We start from the raw sequence: 8,065 nt of genomic DNA, 5'->3' as shown, positions 1-8,065 counted from the left end.
TATTTTTTTTTTTTTTTCAGTTAACGTTTATTTCAAGTAACTTTTTTTATGGTTTTAGTTTTAGTTAACAATAATAACCCTGACTCAAGACAGATGTAAACTCAAACATTTCTAAGCCAAATGAGCTGCTACATTCATTTTATAACTCTACACTTTTACTGTGCATCAACTATTTCCTTGTGTTTTTATTTCTGCTAAGGAACTTTAGGAGAAACATCTGAGACAAAGTTGATGCTTCAATTAATCCTCCTGATGAGCAATAAACTTCTTCTCTGGGGAAGCCAGATTCTGTCTCTCAATTGTCAAAGTTGGTTTAAAGATTAATATTATACCAACTTTAACCTTCTCTGAAGCTCAATAGCCATAAAACAATAAAAATCCCTTCCCTCAACTGTAAGAATGAGAGTCCAGAGGTTTGATTGAGTCGGGAAAAACCAACAGGCTTCTGTCCGTCACTCCTCACCTTCAGCAGAAAATCAATGTGCCATTACATATCACTGAATCAATATTTTGATGGACACACTATCAAGGCCAGCTGTGACAGAAAACCCAATGGGCTTTCATTATAGATCTGAGGGAAGTACAATGGTGTATGATTATATTCTACCGGCAATCTCACCCATACTGACAGACAGCGAGTGAAGCACAAAACATGGCATAACACTTGCCCAAACTGCTCACGCTAGATCCTTAGGTTTGCTTCGCTGACCCGAACTCAATCACTAACTGGAGCATTAATTTGCTATGCCATTAATATGCCACTATTGCGCTGTGATTTGATCAGAAACACCTGTGCCTCATGAAGCTGTCATCTACTTTCTCTATGCTCTACATGTTTCATATTTTAAAAGAAGATTATTGAATGTATTTTCTTTATTGTTTTATTTCTTGTGTTACTAAAAAGTTAAAGCGAAGTGACGTAAGATCACAGCTGTACAGACGCTTGACTGAATTTATGTTTCTCATGTTGTTTTGATCTAAAGGCTTTAACTTAAATGCTTGAAATGAGTTTTGTAGGCAGTTTATTTTTGTGCCTATGTATGAATTTCCATACAGAAAAAAAACACTTTTTAAATGGATAAGTAGGACAAGATAGTAATATTGCAAAGGTTCATAAGGTTGATACATGTCTGATCTGGATAAATGAGCAGATCTTGACAAAGAAGAGAGTCTGCATTTGTTTTACATTTTCTTGGTCACTACATATTTGACTTTATTTAATTTTAAAAGTAATAAAGAGTAGTTGTGACCCAAAATATAGTATATTAGGCTATATAATATAGTATTGTATGTTGGAAATCTGTTGACTGGGACAACAGTCAATTATACAGGTTAACAGTTATTATACAACTTATAAATGCACGTTTTTACTTCTCTCCCCCAAATAAAGTCAGTCAAGTTTATTAAAGATGCTCATATTCATCCCAATAGGACTCTGTAGTGACAGCCGTCAGTCCGGATGCATGGTGTTTGTTTACTAACTGCTGCTGCTTCACACTGAAGCATTTTTGCTTTGTTTTGTTTGTTTAATGTTTTCTTATTTGTATTGCTTTTTTGAGAAAAACAAATTGTCAGACATCACATAGATTCCATAATCATATTTAAACATGAAATCTTTGCTTCCATAAGCAAATAAAAAAAATTTTCTTCTTTTTTTTTTCCACTTTTGGACATTTAGTTTTTTCCACTTGTACTCGTAATGTTTGGACTGTACGGTGGCCACATATTGACATAATTTTTGCTTACATACAATAATCATTACATTAAAAACAATCAGTATTTTACAGTATCATTTAATATATTATTTTGATATATCAAATATAAATTTTCACTGTAAATTACAGGGAAATTCATATTTTTCACAATTAAATTTTTACTAAACACAATATTTTTTACTTTTTAACTTTAGGTTACAAAGTTAACATATTAACAAGTTTTTACTGTAATATTTTTACACCCTTTTACTCCAACAAAACTGTCCATTTTCTCCATTTATTCCCCCACTTGTACTCATTATTATTATTGCACAATATTTTATTTTAAAAATGACATGTTTCTTTTACTGTACATTGGTAAGATTACTTACAGTTAAGGTTAACAGTTAACATTTTTACACCCTTTTAAATATCAAAATACAAAAGTTAATTTTCCCTTGCCATCTATGTCTCTCTCTCTCTCTCTCTCTATATATATATATATATATATATACTGTATATACATACATTATACATTAAAAATATTGTTTATATATATATATATATAAATTTTTACTGTAAGGTAAAAAAAAATTTTTTTTTTTACTGTAGGCTTTTTATACCGTTTTTAATATCAGAATTATAAAAGTGATGATTATTGTTGATGATCATGGTTTGGACTTGTTTGGGTGTATTTTTCACTTCTACTCATTAAGTTTTGTGCTGTCTAATGAATCACACACAAACTTCTCAGAAGTGCTGTTTTTTGTAACATTTTTTAAAATTAGCACAAAATTACAGAGTGCACCTTTAAATCCTCATATACAGAATAATTTTTTCTTTTAGAGACGCATCGAGCAGACAATCCCCAGACTGCAGTAGCGTCTCAATCAGCTGTACACTCAGGAGTCATCAGGTCCAATTGTGGGATTAAGCTCAGTTCTGGAGCTAATGGTCTGAAGATGGACTCTGCATGCCACGGCGCAGGTGAGACGGAGCTGTTCCTGCCCAGCCGAGCGGAGATCAAACCCGAGGCCTTGGAGGGGGGAAGTCACCTGTGTCCACCTGCGGCTCTGGAATCAATAAGTCTGTCATCCCCGCTGATATTGGCCACAGTAATAGCGCCGGGCGATTGGGGCCACTTCCCTGGGTTTTAACTGCATCTCTCATCCTCAGAGACCCGGGCCAAGCCATGGAGAACAAAAGCCCGTTTGATAAGACTCGGGGACCTTGTCTCAGTCATGTGAGCTCAAGGTGGAGATGGGCTTGGGGTCGGGAATTCGGGAAGCTCCGAAATGAAGGAACTCTGAGGGTTTTGGCACAGAGAGAACTTGGATTGAAACCTACTACTTTGGCGAAAGCTTCACAGAGTTCAGGTTGGAGCTTCACAAATGCTATTGTAAGAGGAGACTGACTTGTGGGCAAGACTTTTCTTCTTTCTTCGTTATGTAGAAGCTTCGGTGAGGGCAGTAAGAGGAATCCCAACCCACGCTCATTGGAAAAATATGTGCCTGTGGTCACACTTTCTACAAAATGATATTGCATTATTAAAAATAAAAGTTCCAAAAGGGAGTTTTTGCAGTGATGTCAGAGGAACCATTTTGGGTTCCCCAAAGAACTTTTTAGTGAACAGTTTTTAAAAGAACAAGTATGAACAGGTTTTATTAAGTTAAAGGTTCTTCATGAAATCATAGATGCCAATAAAGAACCGTTATTTTTAAGAGTGCATATTGCTTTTTGTACGTATAGCGGCAGTTGAAATGTCCGCTGAGTGGCGCGAAAATATCACGTTTGAAAATAACGTAGTCTACCTAAACCTAACCTAACAAAAAAAAAAACGTGAGATAACAACCATGCAATTTTAGCCCGCTTCTACAAGAACTGATTTTGTGACTTGTGTTTTACCAACGCTGTCTCATGGCCAATTCGTACGTATTTTACGAGGTGGCAAATTTGTAGGAATTCGTACGAAGGACCACACCTAACCACGCCCCTAAACTTACTGTCGCAGAAATCGTACGAATTAGCCACCTGGTAAAATACGTATTTTTATATTTTTTACAAATCGTATGCTGAGCCAACGAGCAAGTTTACTACGTCAGAAAATGGAGCTGTGATGCAAACACCAAAATGTATTGGTTTACAAATCATGAAATAAATAAAAAACATTTTACGGAAAATAAGTCTTTAATAACCAACATTCATTTCAGCTGGAAACTGCAGTGAATTGCATGTATAGGTACGTTTTTTGAGTTTTGCAAAAATATAGTTAGAAACCATTGTTCACCTGGAGGCAGGGCTCGAATTGAGCACCATCCCCCTTAACATCCCCTTTACATTAATAATGTTGTGTAAAACTTATCATGCAAATGACAATAAAATTTCCGATTATATGATAATTTATGACTAAATAACGGCGACTGGCCAATCAGAACGCAATATGGAGCTCACTCAAGTTTTCCTTGTTTTTCGCACAAAATGGTTCAAGCGCTTCTTAAAAAGAAGACACCACCGGCATTGGGCCACTCGTCGGTGTGATTGTGGCCCAATGCCGGTGGTGTTGACTCAGTTTTAGTACCCAGACTCGGGCCAGTACTGGCTAAGTGTTTCATTTCTCGTCGGTGTGATTGTGGCCCAATGCCGGTGGTGTTGACTCAGTTTTAGTACCCAGACTCGGGCCAGTACCGGCTAAGTGTTTGAATTATTGTCGGCGTGATTGTGGCCCAATGCCGGCAGTTTTGGCAGCCGGACTCGGGCCAGTGTATTTGAGCAGATTCTGGGGTGTCATTCATCCCATGTCCATGCCGACTCTGGCAACCGCAGCCGGGACGAGTTATTTTATCCGGCCTGCCAGATCTGGGCCATTATCGGGCCAAACCGTTTTGGCTACCTGGGTGACCTTGCAAAAAACATGGCTTGAGAGTCCAAAAGCATTCACTGCGTGATGAATTCTACTAGAATGTGGTTAGAATGTCCCTATAATTCAAGTAATGAAAGAAAAAAATACCCCTGTATGAGTTTTGATTATTTTATTAGCCTATCAATCACACAAGTAAGAGTGTTTTCCTTAATATCAGCAGGTGTGTGCGATCGCAAATGTGCTATTAATTTTATACAACAGTGCAGAACAACACTGCGGTGTTTTGTTCCTGAATGAATCTGTTTTCGAATCAAGTGAGCCAGTGATTCAATGATCCATTTATAATGCTCCTCTATAATGATCCTCTCCATGCTTCTAATTGAATCAGTCGTTTTGAACAAATGGTTTGACTGAATGATTCAGTGAATCGTTTATTAAAACAGGGACTTCCTGCCACCTACTGGCGGTTTTGGTATATTTCTTTATCTATTATAGGCCTAAATCAGCCAAGGTACCAGCACAAAAACACATTCAGCAAAATATTGTTTAAAGGTGACCTAATATGCCCCTTTTTACAAGATGTAAAATAAGTGTCTGATGTCCCCAGAGTGTGTATGTGAAGTTTTAGCTCAAAATACCCCACAAATAATTTTTTATAGCTTGTTGAAATTGCCACTTTTAGGGTATGAGCCAAAACGCGCCATTTTCGTGTTTGTCCCTTTAAATGCAAATGAGCTGGTGCTCCCGCCTCCCTTTTCAGAAGAGGGTGGATCTTCAAGAGCTCATGCTCCGGCATACCGGTGTTACGGTTTAACTGGTGGTGACTGTGTAACCGACTTCACATTGCTTCCAAATGCCACCACATTCCTGTTTACGATCATTCTGGTAGCACGTGAAGGCAGCATCAGTGAAAACAGGCAGAGACAATGGTAACTTTAGCAACATTAGCCTTACAGAGAGCCAAGAAGCTCTTTTGGAAAACAAAATATGACACGTGATGCTTACTTTGTCTGGACGTTTGCGCACGAAGCGTTGGTATCGATCCCTCTTTCAGAAGCAACCTTTGCACAACTCCAGTGCTGAACTGATCCTCGTTTGTGAGGCAATCCGGCGTAAAATGATTAGCACAAACATAGGACTTTTCAGTTTTTTTCCCGGGACATTCCCTTGGAAAATGAAATTTAACCACTGTGTCTTCAGCGGTCTATGGATACTCCTATGTTTGTTGGTAAACGCAAACCGAGCCGAGTCGTACCACGCAGTGGAAAAGCGCCAAGTAATGGCGGACTGCTGCTTCTCACTCAGGGCGGGATCTATGCTAATAGGGCAGAGATTGTCACAAATGGGTGGGACTTTCCCTAGTATGACGTCATAATAGGGAGAAATCTGGAACCGCTCGTTTGGAGAGACTGTTTATGATTTATTGGGATTATTAAAAAAATGAGTGTGTGGATTTTTTACCATTATAGGCTGGTTGTTTTCACACACTGTGGCCACACAACTGTGTTCAAACACGTTATAAAAGTGATTTTTGCATTCTATGACACCTTTAATTATCGACAAAAATCCCCCCATTTCAGGCCCCAAAAGGAAAATATCTTATAAATCATAGTTCATTTAAGAAAGCTCTCTTATTTTGTTAAGAAACATCTCTTATTGTTTCTATTAGATTAATAGAAAGCTAAAAAAAAATGCTTTTATTTGAAATAAAAATCTTTTGTAACATTATAAGTGTCTTTACTGTCACTTTTGATCAATTTAATGTATCATTGCTGAATAAATGTATTAATTTCTTTAGAGGAAAAAAACCTCCAACTTCTGAACAGTAGTGTCGATGTATTTTATTTTTAATGCATGATGAGTGCAGCTTTTGTGCTTGTTTCATCATACTCCAAGTTGAAAGAGAAAATCCAGGTGAGACATATTTAAGGGCTTATGGTTTATGCACGAACCATGATTTACTACTTGTTATTACTAGTGATTATCAGGTGGTTTTAGGGGAAATTACATTTTCATAATGGACAAAAATGTGTATATTTTCTTTTTTATATGCATGCACATACAGTGTATTGATTTGATTTGGATTTCACAGGTGAATACGTGTTTCTTTCTCAGCGCTGTATCCCATGACCCCAGATCTTCCATATCCGTGAGTAAATATTCAGTGAGGCCTCTCTAGATCCCAGCAGATGTTCCTGTCTCTAGTCCTCTCGATCCAGGACTCTCAGGTCCAAATATCTTGGCTATAGATCTGCTTCAGGCCGTGGTCGAATTGTAAAAAAAAATAAAAATTTAAATGTATTTTTAAATACATTTTTATTTAAGCGGCAAATCAGCATATTAGAATGATTTCTGAAGGATCATGTGACACTGAAGACTGATGCTGAAAATTCAGCTTTGCATCACTGGGATAAATTTTAAAAGTTTTTAAAAGATATTTAAATAGAAAAGAGTTATTTTAAATTGTAATAATATTTCATATTATCAAAAATTAAACAAATAAAAATAAAATAGAAATGCAGCCTTGCTGAGCAGAAGAGACTTCTTTCAAAAACATTCAAAAATGTTTGTAAAACATTTGTTTTGTTTGTTTGTTAAATTAACAGGTAGAAAGTTACAGGTACACTGTACAATGGCCACTGACTTACATAAATTTCATCACAAAACACTAAAACATTCACATTAAAATACATTTGAATATTGTAATATTTTAAAGTGGCAGTTTGTGTATTGTCTTGTTATATCAAATAATAATTTGCACTGCAAATTCTAAAAAACTTCATATTTTCCATATGTTTACTCTTCTTTTTTTTTTACTGAACAATGTTTTACTTTAAATTGACATGCTTCTTTTTACTGTATGGTCAGGTAACATACACTTAACAACTTAACAGGTTTTTACTGTAGCATTTTTTAAAATCAAAATCACAAGCATTTTTTACAGTGTACATAAGAAAGAAATTCAATTTGAAACCACAACATTGATCCTGGGTTCACCTGTCGAAAGAGAGTCACATCTGAGAATGGAGCACATAAAAAGACATGCCATGTCTGACCTGAAGCAGAAGACTGAAAAACAAGAAGCCAAACAAAAGTAATCATCTTTTGATTAAAGCTAAGCATCCCCACCTGCCGCGGCAGACCACGTCTTTCATCTAAATTCCAGAGCTCAGCGTCTGACCCCCGGTTTGTGTCTGTTATTTCCGGACAAAAGCACACAGAATCCTGGGATTGTTGTCTGTGCCCCCAGCGCAGCGGCGGGTGGAGGCAAACGAGGCCTGAAGAACTCACCTTTCATTAAATCAGCAGAGCAACAGGAAATACATCACAGGCCAGAAACACAGCCCAAATCAAACATATTGCTAATTCCTGAGAACAAAAGAATTGTTAAGGGGAGCAAACACAGGTGAATGGGTAAAAAAATTGCTGTATTAAAATACATACAAAACATTTCTGTATCATGATTTCACTCATTTAAACTTTCAAAAAATTCATAAATTTTGCATAATAT

Source organism: Sinocyclocheilus rhinocerous, unplaced genomic scaffold (genome assembly GCF_001515625.1).
Source record: "Sinocyclocheilus rhinocerous isolate Xijiao unplaced genomic scaffold, SAMN03320098_v1.1 scaffold2765, whole genome shotgun sequence".
In the NCBI taxonomy this organism is placed as follows: domain Eukaryota; kingdom Metazoa; phylum Chordata; class Actinopteri; order Cypriniformes; family Cyprinidae; genus Sinocyclocheilus; species Sinocyclocheilus rhinocerous.
Note: the sequence above shows the minus strand (reverse complement) of the source record.